The sequence below is a fragment of the Anguilla rostrata genome, chromosome 5, assembly GCF_018555375.3.
Source record: "Anguilla rostrata isolate EN2019 chromosome 5, ASM1855537v3, whole genome shotgun sequence".
In the NCBI taxonomy this organism is placed as follows: domain Eukaryota; kingdom Metazoa; phylum Chordata; class Actinopteri; order Anguilliformes; family Anguillidae; genus Anguilla; species Anguilla rostrata.
In genome coordinates this window covers 8973193-8989967 of record NC_057937.1, presented here as the reverse complement: position 1 = coordinate 8989967, position 16775 = coordinate 8973193, and the positions used below count along the sequence as shown (strand labels likewise).

Here is a 16775-nt window from a genome sequence, read left to right as displayed (position 1 = left end):
ACCTATTCGTCGTCAAAACTTCAGCTGATAAGCACATCTGTTTATCTCAGATGCATGGCTTTTTATGGCAAATGATCATATACATGGGAGAAGCTCAATATCATGCAAAGAAGTGGATTTCATGGTCCACGATGCGATTTCCATGGCCATTAATTTGGAATGGCCTTACCTTATGACCTGAGCACAAAATGGCAGCCGAGATTCAGCCTGCTTATTCACAATCAATGCACCTCTTTGTATTTTTCTTTTTTTTTAAATTTTAGCTTTGCTAACACTGCTTGCTAAATTAAATCATTAACGATGTTGACTCACCAAACTGTGAGGAAAGAAACAAACACACATTTTAGTCAGCGCTGAGAACAAATCAATGTTGTCCTTAATAAGCCTCATTAAGTGACATTTGAGTAAATGAGCACAGGCCTATTTACTGTTTTTTTTTTGTGTACTTCATCTACTGACAGTTTTGGTGATTTTGTGATTTCCAAATCGAAGCAAATTTCATTGCTTTGAATACCATTTTTGCAATTTCAATTATTTTTTAACTGTCCCATTAGCTTCAATTGAAGCTGTAACTGACCTCAGCCCTGTCACTCTATCCTGAGCCCTACATTCACGTGCCAAATACAGGAATTCCTGAGACTCCCAAATATCCCCAAACTAAAATATCCCTCTTCCACTTCCCAGGTGGATCCACTTTCATTTTTCTCACAGCACATACTTAAAATACTCCAGCATTGCCTTCCTGTCCAATTACAGTAGTGAGTGACCCTATGAGTTTGACCTTTCAGAAACCGAACCCATGGTGGAAACAGGAAGGAGGTCACTGAACATGGAGGAGGTCAATGATTATGTACCCAGAGTTTGTGCACGTCTTCATCACTGTTACTGTGGAAATGAAGGCTCCTTATGGGTGCGTAACCTTCCCTAGCAGCACAGTGGTAACTTGTACCATGTGAAATTCAAAAAGTTTCTCAAAAAGAAAACTTCCTGAGAACAGAAATCCGACGCAGGTTTTCTTTTCTTTTTCTTTCTTTTTAAAGGAAATATATTTGAGAGCCATTAGATTATGGTGGCTAATGGAGAACGGGCTCTTCTGACAGCATTAATCATATTAAACTAATCATATTAAATTGTGCTTGATTATAGGTTTGCCATATGAACTTTCACAGTCAGAACATGGAAAAAAACCACAGACCACTTTTCATTGAGGTGGTTGTGGGGGGGGGGGGGGGTATGGAGCCTTCTGCAAGTTGGGGAATATTTAAAGTACTTTTTGTACGGATTCTTTATGGAAGGAGTGTAAAACAATTTTTTGGATGGTGTTCCAGATAAAAAAAATAAAAAAAGCTTGTGGAAGCTCTCTGCCAGTGAGATAGCAGCTCAATTATTTTTTAATATGTGCCTAACACATGTCAGCAATTAGGCTATGCAAAATCTCTGCTTAAAAACTAAATCAGATTCATTCAGCGCGCATGACGTGCGTGTGTAATTCCGTGTGACGGGAAAGCGTGCGGACTGGACGAGCCGAGAAGCCCCTTAAGCCCCCTGTGACCGTGTAATCTCCGGGTACTGAGTTATGGGACCTGACACTATGGCGTGTTCACGTCGTTTTTTTAACGATGCTTTGCGGACCGCGCGCTCACGCGTGTGCGTGAGGACATGGCGGTTATTTTTCACACACCGGGTCCTTCAGGAAAGCAGTTACCGTGCTAGCCAAGGCACTGTAAATCGTGGAGCCCGTGCACGACACATTAATTATTTCCTGATTATTTCTTTGTTGTTAGGGTGCAGAGGCATTTTAGCATCGTGGGTTATCAAAAAAAAATTAGTTTGCTTAATAAAAAGCCTAGAACAAAATATTAACATGATTTTTTTTTTTTTTTTTTGAGTTAGAAAAATCTTCAGATGGGGAAAACACAATCAAACGCAAACAATTTATGATGGAGAGACGGCAGGAAAATTAATGCAAATGGAAGACATTAGCAACTCTAAATTAAATTAGTCACTTCACTCAACTTTGCCAAGTGCATTTACATAAAAGAACATAATTTACGAATTATGGACCGCAGGAGCGGTCCGTCGGACTGTGGGAATGACAGGAGTACTAAACAAAGAGCTGCAGGGGGAATATACATCAAAGTGGTGACGATGGTTGCAGTGGTAAATAAGGTGTCATCATAATGGTGTCAATGAGAAAATGACATGATGGTGATGATGATGATGATGATTATAATTATGCTGACGACAATGTTAAAGTAAAAATTCACGCAACTTTTGTTTGTGGTGGTAAATACAGCATATATTATATAGCATCATTCGTTTCCATGAGTTTTAAATTAAACGTTTATTCAATTTTATTGTTTTCGGCAAAACTTGTCTGTAAATTTGGCATTGTAATACAGTTCCCAGCACAAGCATTTATAATCTGTTCCATTTTTGGGTGAATTTTTCCTTTGATGATGAGAATGTTGATGCTGCTGCTGCTGCTGATGATGATGATGATGTTGATGATGCTACTGCTGCTGCTGCTGCTGATGATGATGACGATGGTGATGGTGATGATGCTGCTGATGGTGATGATGATGAGGATGATGTTAAAGGTAAAGAGGCAGAGGAGGATTATCATACTGCACCTCAGTGATGAAAAAGGCAGGATAAAGATAACAGAATAAAAAAACCCTCCCCACCCTAAGCCTTCATAAAGCCCTCTTCCCCAGCCTCTGATCAGACCCGTCAGTGGTGACTGGATTTTGCTTGATGTGTTTGGTAAATGTTTTGGATTAGAGGAAGCTCTCACAGCAACTGCGATAGCTGCAGTTTATGGTGCGACTCAAGCCTTCACCCCTGACAAATCTGACTGCGGCTTTTAAAGCGGCAACAGCTGCTCTGAAACTTTCAGGGGTAACTTTACTGCCTCCTCCCTCCTCGTCTTCCTCCTGCCACCCCCTAACCCCACTTCCCAGTAGTATTGGAGCAGACGAGTTTCAGGGGCCATCTACCAAACATCTGTTAACAAACGGCCAAACCCTCAGCACCACCAGGTATAAAAGAAAACCAGCAGCACCACTGGCCTCAAGGACCGGATTTGAGCACCCCTGGGCAGCACCAAATCCAAGTCATGCTATGGCCGCTCTCAAGATGATGGCTTTTTGCAGTGATGTCACCAGGCACCAGTGCTGCCTCAGAGAGTGTTGTAAAGAGGCATTTTGAATGCTGTCTGTGTGCTCCATCTACATCCTGTGACATTTTGTGATTGCACATTATCTGTGATGGAAACACAGGATGCAAATGGCTGATGTTTGTGATTAAGTGACTTACAGTTTTTTAAATCTTTTTTTTACTATCCCTGTTGACAATTCTTTTGCTTGTACCAAAACCTGCTCCAAAAAGTCAAAATTATGTCTTATTAAAGAAGTTGAAACCCACATACAAAAAATGGCTTTTAGCTTTTTTGTGAATTTGTTGAGGATCATGTTCATTACATCCTGTGGAACATAAAAGCAGTTGGGTAATGACATAACAATGTTAAGACACTAGCTTCTTACAGGCTATGCACTGTTAAACAAAGAATCACAGGAATGCATGATCACTACAAAGCGCTTAATGTTTAAGGATGCACATCCAGCGCTGAATTAAATAGTCGTTGCGGGCTTAATTCTGTTTTCTCCATTTCATTGTGTGTAGCAACTTTCACTGGTGAATCACTGAACAGAGCCAACCATGTTATAGCTTTGAAACAGCTTTCTCCACACAGCCCAAAAGAGAACATTGTTGCTTTAATTGAAATTAGTTTACTCGGTTTTACGGAGAGAGAAGAGAGGGTGTGTAGCTCGGTCGCTCCAGTGTTGTGAAACTGGATACTATCCTATATCATTGTTAGTTTGTGTGTGTTTTTTATGTGGTTACCTGCCATTTTCTTCTTTTTTTGGGGGGAGAAAGAGCGGCAATGAGCTAATGAGTTTTGGCGTAAAGCGGTTACCAGCGGAAAGCACGGGAGAAAAATGGCGGTCGTTAGTTTGGTAATTAACTAATTAATACAGTCTGGCCTACGCCTTTGTGTTCTCGGAGATTGAGCGAATGCAGCTGTTTCTCTCATAAAGGCGCCCGCGGTTTTATTAATGGAGAGCCCATACGCTCGCACGTTAAGGACTCCTCGCGGAAACGATCGCCCCGCGAAAAAAAAAAAGGCAGACGAAGAGAGAGAAGGAACAGACGCCCCCCCCCCCCTCCTCTGCCACTCAGCCCACACCCAGATGGAGATGAAAGAGCTCAAGCCACACTGAGAGGGATCTAAACAACAGCCACATGTCAGAGTTCAGAACTAAGTGAGAGAGGGAGAGAGAGAGAGAGAGAGAGAGAAGAGGAAAGAAAATCACTCACAGCTTAGAGTAGCGAGCACTCTGCTGGTCTTTCCAGCCAGAACGTTTTATTAAACCTATCAGCCGATGTGATTTCTATATTTTCGTTTCATCCCAAAGTTTACCAGCAGAAGAACATGACAGAATGACACGGAGCACGGTTTTTTCGGTGATGGCTGCTTTTAAGCGGCTGGCTGGCTGGCCTTGCACAGAGTGGGCAGTTGGGTGAGATGGGCTACTTTTCGTGTCACTTTTAAAAACCCCATGTTGGGAATGTGAGCAAGCAAGCAACAGGTAAACAAAGCCACCATCAGCAATCGAACGAACAGCCAGGCTGACAGACGGACAGTTCAGGGCAAAACCCCTGAATGAGGCTGTACTGCTGTGATAACCCCTGAGCGAGACCTTTAATCCAAGCGGCGTTGGTAAAGAAAACACACCTCCACAAACTTTCTAACTATCTTTGTGAGGACCGTAAGACGCACGAGCAGACCCTGCAGCGCAACCGCTGAGCCAGAGGCTCTAAGCCTTTCTTATCAGGCCTGTGATGTAAAGGCCCACACACACACACACACACACATACATGCACACACACACGCACACACACACACACACACCGCAGAAGGCCTGCAGGACGTTCAGAGAGAACACGACCGATTACCTTTATGTTTACCATTCCGTAAACAGGAGGTAGGCCTATCTGCCCAGGTGGGATGTGCGCTATATGAGACAGCTGGAGTGTAGGCTTCTTCTTTTATCTTCCTTTTTTTTTTTTTTGAACAAAAAACACTTTCTCCATGGGGACACATGAAGGCAGACCTCTTTTGTGGGATTGTGGTCTCGAGGAGTGGCGGGGGGAGGGGGGTGGGTGGCAGGGAGGGGGTGGTCCCCCATGTAACAGGGTATTCTGTGTAGTGCATTTTGTGTATTCATGGGCTGAGAGTCAAAAAAAAAATGTACAAAGGGTAAACAGTGAAAAAGAGCGATATCGGCCCGATCGCCGCGGTAGAGAAACGGCGGAAATCGCCATGGGAGACCAGCGCGCCGTTCCGATGCTCGGCTGCTTTTACAACGGCGTCTCTTTGAAAGCAGTCCAGGCTGTGGGGAGAAGGGAGGGGAGGGGAGGGGAGAGGAGAGGAGAGGAGGAGAGGAAGGAGGGAGGGAGAGAGAAAAAGGGATGGAGTGGGAGATGCTGGGTTTGTGGGAGTGGGGGAGGCACAGGAATGGCTGTGCAGTGGAGATGTAGCAGCAGGAATCTTTCTTTTTGTTGTTTACCTTTACATGACAGGTAAGAAAAAAAGTACTTAAGTACCAAGCAACAGAGTGATTAATGTCCTTTGTACTCTTTTGCATCACATAGCAGGGACTATTATTGGTGATGCTCGGTCTTCCACAGCGATCGACCACCAGATAGCTTGGCAAATTAATAACCTGAACCCCACCCCCAAATGCACTATAATGGCCATAGCTCTTATTTAAACAGTTCACACACTCTAATGACGTCATTTACTGTGGTGTAACAGCATCGCGGGGAAGGGGGTTCGGCCGTCAATTTTTCAAATGTGACATTGGATGTCCCCACCCCCCCCCACCCCCCCCACCCAACCCTCCCCTGCATGTCTCCTCGTCTGCCCTTAACCTGCTTTGAAACGTGACTCCAAGGTTTTCTCACACAGTCAAAATGAAAGCGCCGCGCCGCGGACGTCAGGGCTGTCCTTGGGCATGTGGCAGCCATTATAAATAGCCCTGCCTCTCAGATCAATTTTTAACCGTTAAAATGATAACCCCAAAGCATGTCATGAAATTTAAGCAGTGTATGTAAGGCGTATATAAGATATATTATATACAGTTCCCTTGCACCGATGCGCATCTATATTGCTGGTTTTCACAGTAAAAGCGTAGCTACTCAAAGGAAATTAATTTGTCAAAACTGAATTTTAAAAACTTGTTTGGTAATGTTATTTTAGAATTAGCTGAGAGCCTTCACGTTTTAAAATGGATCCGAATGGTTCACGCAAGGTTGCGATGTAACATTTTATCGTGGAGTTTTGTTGTGTTGCTTGATTGGGGCATTCAAGGTTGCGATTTAAGACAGTGGAGTTTATGGTGGAGCTTTTTTGCGTTGTGTCTGTGTCAAAGTGACCGTGTCACTGGAAAAAAAAACTGAGCTTATCTTTTGTTGTTTTGTTCTGGGCGGGCAGAAAGCAGCACGGTGCTTCAGACAGCCCATCCAGGTCATTCAAAGATCACCACGTACATCCGTGCAGCTTTGGCCTGTTTTATTATAAAAAAGTCCCTTCCTCCTCAGAGTGTGTTTCAGCCCTTTGTAAAACGATGAGTTTCTATGTGTGTGTGTGTGTGTGTGTGTGTGGGTCCTCATCACAATGCAGCCGCCACTGCCACAGGCCTAAAACACTGCGCCTCTTCCCCAGATCCAGGCAATCCAATCTTTCCGCTGTGCTGGAATAGCTGATCCACACGTCATAAAGGTCCGTGCCCGTGCATGAGGATTTTCACATCGCCGGGTCGGCACTCTGAATGGGAAATAAAAAAAAGATTGTCAGAAAGTCAGAAAAGGAATGCCTTAACATTGGGCAAAGATGGCCATTCAGTGTTGTGAAGAAACAGTTCAGATGAACCTTGTCTCTTAAGATGTGGGTACACCAAAACTATTCTAAAAAAATAAAAATATTTCCCACACCAATACTAGATAGATCAATACCTATCTTTGTATTATCAATTTGGATAGTAAATGAATATTACATTATCTACTTAGATATAAGGAGGACACCAGTTTTGGTCTGAGAGAGACTCTTCACCACTACTAAACCGTGACTGCGTTTTAGCTTGTTAGCTGATGTGGATTGCATTCTTTTGAGACTTCAAAGCTGAGACTCTGCACAGATTGGATTTATGCCATCAGGATGAGGTGGTAGTGCAAATGGATGCCGAGTGTTGTGAATAGAAGGTGTTGGAAATAAACCCCAGGGGTCCAGTCAGCACAGAGCACGCAACCGGGCCCACAAGACACAGCACTCGCCACCATTTTATTCAGGTGCACAGGAAGACACTCACTTAATGCAGGATCATCTCTCAAACCACATTTTCTACCATTTTCAGGGTCTTAAACAGTGGCAGTCCAATCTGTTAACAAAATGCTTTAAAAAATATATTTGTAATATCTAAAACAGATTTGTTTTTAAATTGCATACAAAATACAAATATTTCAAGTCAGCGTTAATCAATAACATCTATTTCTTCTCATTCTGTCTCATTTCTGTAAATTTTGGCACCTGACTGTTATCAGTAGGCTACTGTGGTATAGTCTTGTTTCATATAAAAACATGTATTATGTTGTGTAAATGTTACCCAGTCTCTTTTAATATTTGTGGCGGCGCTTGGCATTTAATCTGTTCTCTCAGTGCATCCTGCGGCTCTGGAGGTTGGACTTAGCAAGTTCAGTGCTGTCTGCGACTGTCAGAAACGGTGAGCAACAAAAACAATTTTCATTGTTTTATTCATGCCCTGCACTGAGCCCCCAAGGTTGTACAATAAATGTATATTGTCACCGTAAATGTTTTTGTATATAGTCCATATCGGCTTTGTTTTGTCTTTCCTTTGTAATTATAGGCTTAGTTTTGAAGGTGGGTAGGGGTGTGTCTGTGCAGCGTGTGTGCATGTGTGTGCGTGTGCGTATGTGTATGCTTCTGTCTGTGTGTGTGTGTGTGTGGGTTGTGTGTGTGAGTGTGTGTCTGGCACCCCACCAAGTCACCACTGGTCTTAAACATACACCATTGTTGTAATTTATGATTTCTTAGAACCACTCCTTGGAAAAGAACCATTTCCTTGTCCTTATTACAATCTGGGACACTTAAAATGCAAATGACTAACTCTCAACCTTGGTAAATCATAACTAAAGATAAGATAGACATAGTTCTACAAGTGATAGATCCAGACGCTTGTCTCCAGGGTGCTGCCCAGAAACCGAACTGTGACCTTGCCCTGTGCCAGATAGGGAACGTCAGAGATAGGGCCTGTTGCACTCAAATATTTGCTTAAAGTATATTTAGAATGAGCACAAAGAATCAGGCAAAAAAAAGAAAAAAAATCAAGGAGAATTTTTGAATGAATGATTAGCTAACTATAAAGACTAAATGGATGTAATAATGCATTGATCGTTAAATACATTATTCATCTGATTGATTGATGTATGAAAGATATGTCCTTTTAAAAATGCAAGGGACAGATTGTATCCCTTCACTGTACATGAACAGTGACTAGAGAGAGTGCTGCAGGTGGTGGTGCCACAGAGTATACAGCACTGCCTATGCTAGTGGTAGGAAGGGTAGAGGACAGGTAGAACATTTCAGGCAATGAGAATCTGCATTGCAGTGCTGGAGAGCTGTAACGTGCCAATTGGGGAGTTTTATTCATTTATTTTTTAAATTTGATAATTCTCAAGGAAGAGAATTAGTTATAATACCCACGCAGAAGTCTACGCCAGGGCTGCCAGTGTTGGCATTTTCAGCCACACTGGCAGAAACATTAGAAATTTCACACTGGCATACAGCATTGAAGAGCATATCTCTCTGGTGCTATTTTTGACCCTTTCTCTAAAAATCTTATAAACTTAATCATCTCCACAGTGATTAGTTGTATGAAGTCAGTTGGATGTTATTTATTAATTTATATATTAGATATTGCTCATCAGAGATAAATACTACCTTAATACTAACAATGAATATTGTAATCATAAAGAGGTTTCTGTTTCCAGTCCTTGGCTAAAGACATAGCTTTACTGAGATGATCTAGTAGAAATATTGTGCTGTTTGAATGGCAATTCCAGCAAACATAAGCTACAGTATGTTAGTGACTAAATATAATGGATGCCTGCAATGAAATTAACCGAATGTTCACCCAAACATGGGGTGACAAGTTATTGGTCCAGAGCCCATGCTCTTTCCAAGCTGACCACTGCCATCATTGGTGCTAACGAGGCGTTTAATCAAGGGTGGCATTTACTAACGAGCGCTCGTTAGTGGCAGCGTTGATTTCAGGGCCATAACGATTCATAGTGGCCCGGTATCTCAAGCTGATCAGTGTGTTGCATGTTTGAATGGATTGCAGTGTAGTGTGTGGAGGAGGAGGAACTTGGGCTTGTGATCAATCAGCTTACAGTTTTAAATGACAGATAGGAGAAGGTAACACAAAACTATGGGGCTTGTGAAAATACTCAATACAGCCTTAATAGCATGAAAGCTGTTTTAGTAAAACATAAGTAAAAATAAATACTACTTACCCGTAAAATTAATTAAAATAAGTTGCCAATGGTTATTTAGTGTTAATAAACGTGAAATACAATGATGGTCACTGTGGTTTCCAGATCCTGTAAAAAAAATAAATAAATTTAAAAAAATCAAAAATGTACAATCAATCAAATAACATATTTTCATACACAGTCAAATATTTCAATATTAAGTCACCGCTCCGGAAATTCACCCATGAGCCCGGTGCTGAGGTTCCTCACTCAGCAAATAGACTCTGAGTTCCATTTGCTGCCATTTTGCTATTACAGTTCACGCGTCAGTGCACATCGCTTTATCCTCCCCAATCGGAAAAACCCTGTTTGGATCTGTTCATGAAAGCCCAAGCCTGATGTGGCTTAAGGCAGTGGAGTGGATTATCCCCCCCCCCCCAACCCCCACCCACCCCCCCTCCAAAAAAGGAGTATATGTGCACAAACATCAATTTCAGAGCTGCTGTTTGTAAGACAGGGACCAGTGGGCACTCTGCCAGTCAGTGATTTGTGTTGCTGAGCAGGTGAGAACTTATTCCCCATGGTAACTAAAGCCATGGGTACAACCGGCCATTCACCAAACTATATTTCTCATCTCATCTCACATCCAGGATAGGCTCATTATATATTCATTTGCACGTTTACTCTCGGAATTATTCTGTGATAAAATGGTAGAATTTAGCAGCAGCTGACGTGCTCTTGACTACCTTTTTTTTTTGAAACGTCTCCCTTTGACATGACCCCATTCTACAAGCGCAATTACACTTGGAAAAATCCAAAAATCAAAAAAGTTCTTCCCAATCGCAAAATCGAGCAGGTCCTTTTTCTTCCCACTTGAACATGAATTATCACACGCACAATATCCGTTACAATATCCCCATTAGGACAAAGATTTAATCATTTAATCTCATAGGCTCTCATTACTGGTGGATAAGTAATTATATAAATTGTGAAATGATAGAAAAATCTAGGTGCGGCACACTTTCCCTGAAGCTCTGCCTCGGAAAGCTTGGGCTCCACAGCCAAGCCTGGTTTGACAGAGCAGCCCCCCTCCCTCCTTCCCCTCCCCCATCCAATTACGAGCTAGCTGATTGGCTGTCCCGCTTCCCTGGTGGGGTGCATGCGTTTCGGGGGTTGCAGCTGTCACGGTGTCTGCGAGGGAGTGTTGGGGACACGCTGCAGGTGCGACGGGCTTTTGGGAGTTGCTGAAGAGGTAGGACTGGGGTGGGATTATTATACGCTGGGCTGACAGGGAGTCTCGGCTGTGCTGCATACCTTCCTGTCATTATGCTCACCCCCCCCCCCCCGGGCCCCCAGACACCCCGCCCTGTGGCTCACGGTACAGGGGGGGTTCTACCAGCCCCCCCCCCACCCCCTCCTCTGAGATGCTGTGGCAGTTCCTCATTGCCTTGGGACATGTTGCAGCAGTTGGGCCTGATCAGGTTTTTACACAAAATATCAGTAGTGTGACCGCCTGTGCCCATTTCACAGCCCGTGGTTCCACTCCACGTTTTTTAAACTTCTTGTGGTCGTTTTGTTTCAATGTTTTCGTAGTTAAAGGGTCTCGTTGGATGAAATCGTCTTCTGCAATATGAATAAATGCAAACGAGCTTCCGGAATCAGCTCTCACATGACACTGGAGCCTGAAGGCTCCCCTGTACCAGCTATAGCTGCCTCATAGTGCTGAGGGATCTTGACAAGATGATTCATAAATTTAATCCTGGGCTGGATATAATTGCATGATAAAGACACTGTGAATGTGAGTGAAGAAAATTATTTGGTGTATACATTGGATACACATTTTATAGATTTAGAACACTTTCGAATACATTTGGTACACATTCGATACAGTTGGTTTCTTTCCCCAACCATAAATATTGCCATTCAAGGCATGACATAAAGATATTGAACATTTGAGAGAAACCCCCCTACCTCTCAGCAGGAGTCCATTACCCAGAGTGCCGCGCTCCTGTTGGGCTGCATCGCTTTGCTGAATCCCATCAGCCTGACCATTATATCCAGCCCCCTTTTCTAATCCCATCCAATTTGATCAGGCCTCCCTAGAATATCCTGTGAAATTTGTTCCACTTAAGAAAATGATACATCCAGCACAAGAGGCTGGCCGGCTCGAGCAAACAAAGACAGAGGGGTGGACAGCAAAAGAGAAAGACGTTGACAGAGAGGCAAAGAGAAAATGAGACAGAGGGAAAGGCCGTGCAGTGGCAGGGGCCTTGGCGATTTTGATAATGGCTTAAAGGCCACAGTCCACTGGACTCAACAGCAGCTGTGGCAGGACGTAAGCTGTTAACGCTGAATGAATAAAATATTCAATTACATAAAAAAAAAACATTTCAAAGTCTGTCATGGTTTTACGCTTTTGACCCTTGGAAATAATGAAGCGATTCACTTATAAATCTTGCTCATAAGTGGTGTGAATGGCAAAACTTTGTTCAGCTGTCATTCAAAAAACACAATCTGACAAAAAGACATTCTGTAATGTCTATCAGCCGCGAGGGAGGAAATGAAAAAGATAAGGCTGCGGTGAGTGTAGGAAACTTAATTATGGTAAGGTGCCACTTTACGTGAAAAATCCAACCCCCCCGACTGACCCCCCCCTCCCCCCCCCCCGACCGATCCAGCAGTGACGTGGTGGAATTGTTATCCTCTGGAGCCGGTCCATGATGACCTTTCCTGCACAGACATCAGTGACGGACGACGGGCGGGTTTTTTCGATGGCTCCCGCGTGGGCAGCTCCCGCTAAGTCATTAACTGAGAGTCAGTGGGGGACGCCGTCGCCCCTGACGACACTGCGTATCATCCCGGGTGCCAGAGTGGGTTCTGATACCATTGTTTATGCTGAGTCTGGGAAAAGGCCTGGCCTGTATCGTACCAGCACTCTGTCCCACATTCCCCCCCTCCACCCCGCTGCCCCCCTCCCCCACCCCACTCCAAGCCCTCCTGCCTCCCCACCACTACCAAGCAAACCCGGCGCCCTTGGAGTGAGGGGTGGGGAGGGGTGGCGGGGTGAGTTCTGGGTCACATACTGCCACCTGTCTCTCACTTGCCCTCTTTGACAGTCAGACGTCTGAGAGTCTGGTAAAAGATGAGGTCAAGGAAACAGCCACCCCCCCCCCCCTCCTGGCTGCTCTTCATGGTTGAAATGGGCGGCGGGTGGGGGGTGGGGGCCTCAAACGCGTTCCACGGGGACAGGTTGGAAGTACTGCACAATGCCAAAGTTTTCTTCTCTCCGCCCCGGCACTTAAGGACCTCGGACTGAACCTGCCGCCATTTTAATTGATCCAATTTTAGCTCTCTTCTCGAGTTTCCCGAAGGCTGTTACTCAGTCACGGAGAACCGGGCGAAACCTGCTGGACTGCGACCCTCAGGGACCGGCGCTGTTGGGGTCTCGTTCGTTCAAAGAACACTCTTTTTCTTTTTAAAAAAACACTTAATTCCTCATTCCCGGTTCAAGGGCCGAGAGCAGCCCATTTCTACGCGGAAGCCGTCGCAAATACGCACCGCGCACAATGCAATTCGTTTTTTATCTGTTATAAGCGAAATTGCATATCAGGGGCCTAAAGGCTAATTAGTGCTGCCATGACAAAAGGCACTGGCGTACTCGTACTGGATAAAGCCGATTAATTACTGTGTTCTGAGACAATGGTGAGATTTTGAAATGGCATTAAAGAGAAACCACATTAATGTCCCCTCAGGAGGGTCCTAGATTGTGTTTAATGGCCCGACAAATGGCCATTTGACAAAAGAACCGCGGGCATGTTAAAATGGCCGAATCACTTAAAATCAAATCCGTCTCTTTTTTTTTTTTTGTCTTTCCTTTGACTGCAGCTCTATGCTTCTACAATATAATCCCTCATCAGAGTACATGTGTGACACAGAGATTAAGAGCAGCAATTGATCTAAAACTCAAGCCAACCCTCAAAGCCAATATTTGGAGTACCTTTTTTTTCTTCCTTTTTTCCTTTCGTCTGGTGTCATCGCGATGAGGACACGGCGGACGCTGGCCAGTTTATCGTCAATATTGTCAGGGCTCCTCTGATTGTGTCTTCCATTTTTAAAATAGGAATTTCAATCCAAACAAACAAACAAACAGGTTCAAACAAACAGGCTCACTCATCGCAGGAACAGCATTCACATGACAAAAAGTATGGAGCATGGAGGTCTTTTAATGTTCATTATGTTTCATTCAATTGGCTTTAAGGTGATTAAATTTAATCAGGCGATTAGGGTAAATAACACGGATAGATTACAAACGTACTCACATCAGATCCTCATCAGATCCTACCACACTTGGATGCTGGATACTCGGATACAAGAAAACGATATTCAGAGGAACCGGAGAGACACGGTGCACTGAATAGATGTTTCTTTAACCATAAAACTCCAAAATCTGACAGTGCAGAGGCCTCTGATGACCAACTGAAACTTCCTGAGTAATTTAGCTCCCATTTCCTGTTTGCCTGAGATGGGAGTCCTGCTGCTCCTCCAGACTGCTCATGGGAAATGGAGGCTGGAGCTGCCTGCCCACGTCACTCAAAGTCCAGAAGAGAGAGAGGAGGCGGAGCCTAGCGCTCAGTGTGCGCTTCCTCAAGCACGGGAGAAAGAGTACGCTGCCGCTGTGCTGATTGCCGACTCTTCTGTTTGCGGTTTTTCCACATTTAATTACGTTTGTAATTGAGGACTCTCGAATTTATCACACACTGTGTAATTGCAGACGCTTGGACCGCACAAAAACACCAGGTCCCCTGTAAGGTCTACTGCGACAATGAGTTTCGTCTTTGAAGCTGATTTTAGGATTTACTTGGATAATCTCCGGAAATCCCCCTGATAAATTCACCCGGTCAAAGTGCACACTGTTCAGTATACTGCAAGAACAACTGTTCAGAATTAATTTTATTGGGTTTTTTTTTTTTTAACACGTAGTAAAAGTTTGACGACATCCCGTCTATGAGTCATGCTGTAAGGATTGAGTCATGACAGATTTATGTTCATAGATTTTAACGCATTGAATACAAAGTGAGAACTGATTTATATACTGTATCTACAGTAGTCTGTGATTGAGGACACAGTTCATTGTCTATAAAGTTACTGCAGAGTATGTCAGGAGATGGTGGATGTATGGAGGATGAGGGCAATGGTCAGATCAAACATTGCAATAGCTTTGGACAAAGCCTTGATGCTTCTGCCGTAAGTAAAACCCAAATGTATTTATTTATTTTGCAATTTGTGGGCTGACTGTATCTTACCAGGCTGTAAACTCACCACTACAACACAAAATAAGACTCTGGGAAGTTGACATTTAGTTGCAGTTCTCGTTAGTAAGGGAGTAGCTCAAAATTTTTCCCTATGTCAGCATACCGTCTGCTGACAAAGTCATTGGGAGCACAGTAAGATGATTTGAATTAGATATAAGAGCTGCATTATGACATCACCAGATCAGAACCTTGTGTTCTTAATGCAACGGTAAAGTGCTTCGTCCATTATCAACTTGCATTTAACGTTTTAGTTCCTTCTGAAGACTTCTGTTGTAATTTAGAAGGCTAAAGAGTTTTATAGAAACAACCTGACTCTGATCCATGATACAAATGCAATAAGAGGCACCAAATTTGTCAGAAAAATACTAAATATAAAAAAAATCTGATGACATGGTCCAGGGTCTATACTAAGTCTCTGCAAGTTTAACTGTTCACCTGTTGTTTTCATGATTAATAAAGATTCATCAAAATTTGGACTAAACTCTGAGAATAATGTTCTTGTATTCATGCTGAAAAAGAAAATGTGTTGCAGGCTCTTGATTTGCAGAAGAACAGCACATTCAGTAACACCTATTGTGCACAGAAAGTGGATTTTCTGCTGGCTGAAATATTACTAATATGAATGCGTTGCCTGTAGAGAGATAATACCATGCTCTCTCTCTCTCTCTCTCTCTCTCTCTGTCTTTCTCTCTCTTTCTCCCCTTACTCTCTCTCTCTCTGTCTCTCTCTCTCACACACACACACACACAGCATGGCTGGACTGTATGTTTGGACACCGCTGTTTAATGAAAGCTGAGCTGCTAGCCAGGCAGGGTGACACGTTAAACAAAATCCTCTGACTGTAGCTAAAATGGCTGAGCTCTAATCCACTCCGCTCATGGGGCAAAAAGGTATCCACTTCTCTGTGAAGGAGGAAGTGCTTCCCTCCTGCTGAGAAGGAGACTGAAAGAGAATCGTATGTTTCTTGAGACACTTATCCAGCTGAATGCGCTCTCTGGTGATGGAGGACTGACCTGGGGGGCGTGGGGGGGGGGAGATTTTCTGGCCTTTCCTGGTGTGTAGAGAAGCCACACCCATGGGATACTCTTAGTTCGAAACCTTGCATCCCAGCGTCCCTGTGTCATCTACCTGCTCTAGTTTTGAGATCGGTGCTGTATCAACACCCTGCCAATCAAGCAACTTAAGGCCAATTTAAGCCTATTGAGCTTTCTCTGGCAAATGCCCTAATGAAGAAAGATTGTACTGTTCTGGATTTACAGATGGCAAATTTAGCCGCTTCATCAGATGCTCTTGTCGGGGAAAAATCTGCCGTAAAACTTTTTGAGAGTTACTGCATTGCTGTCCGTCAGTCTTGAATAAACAATTAAAACCAACTAAGCTGGCCTTAGTGACCTCAGCAACAAAAAAAAACTGATTGAGATATTAAAAAAACTGCCAAACCTAGCTGCAAATCTAACCGACAGAATGCTCTCAATCTTTCAGGTTCTGGAGCTGTTTTCTGAACTATTTTCCAAAGTGCTGATCAGTAATGATAATAATTTTGTCACATCTTTCTTTGTCAAGCTTTTGGTCTTCCCGAAAACTGCGCCACGCTGCTTTGCATTGCAGTCTAACGGGACTGTGTAAATGAGCTTTGAAATGGCCATAAAATAACCTCTCTCAAAATAACCACTGCATAGCTTGAACGGGACATTTATTTATGTAATTTTCCAGCAGTCCATTACCAGGCATTCTGTGTTTCAGCTGACAGACTAATTTTCTTTTTTTTTGTTTTTACCGGAAGCATACATTGTTCTCAATGTTCTCACTACGGCGAGCCGAGAAGAATACAATGTGCTCCCGAGGAAA

At 43.5% G+C, this 16775-nt stretch overlaps 2 long non-coding RNA genes across 2 annotated transcripts; one reads left to right on the top strand and one right to left on the bottom strand.

Annotated features, from left to right (window-relative positions):
* Window positions 1–6622: 6622 nt before the first annotated feature.
* LOC135254649 (uncharacterized) lies at window positions 6623–14210 on the bottom strand. The gene is made up of 4 exons (XR_010329942.1): window positions 13935–14210; window positions 13613–13717; window positions 9658–9744; window positions 6623–6892 (listed from the first exon to the last, which is right to left on the bottom strand). It is a non-coding gene; the product is annotated as an uncharacterized LOC135254649 (long non-coding RNA).
* Window positions 7159–14218, top strand: LOC135254650 (uncharacterized). Its single transcript, XR_010329943.1, has 3 exons — window positions 7159–7413; window positions 7781–7844; window positions 14138–14218. It is a non-coding gene; the product is annotated as an uncharacterized LOC135254650 (long non-coding RNA).
* The last annotated feature ends 2557 nt before the right edge of the window (window positions 14219–16775 follow it).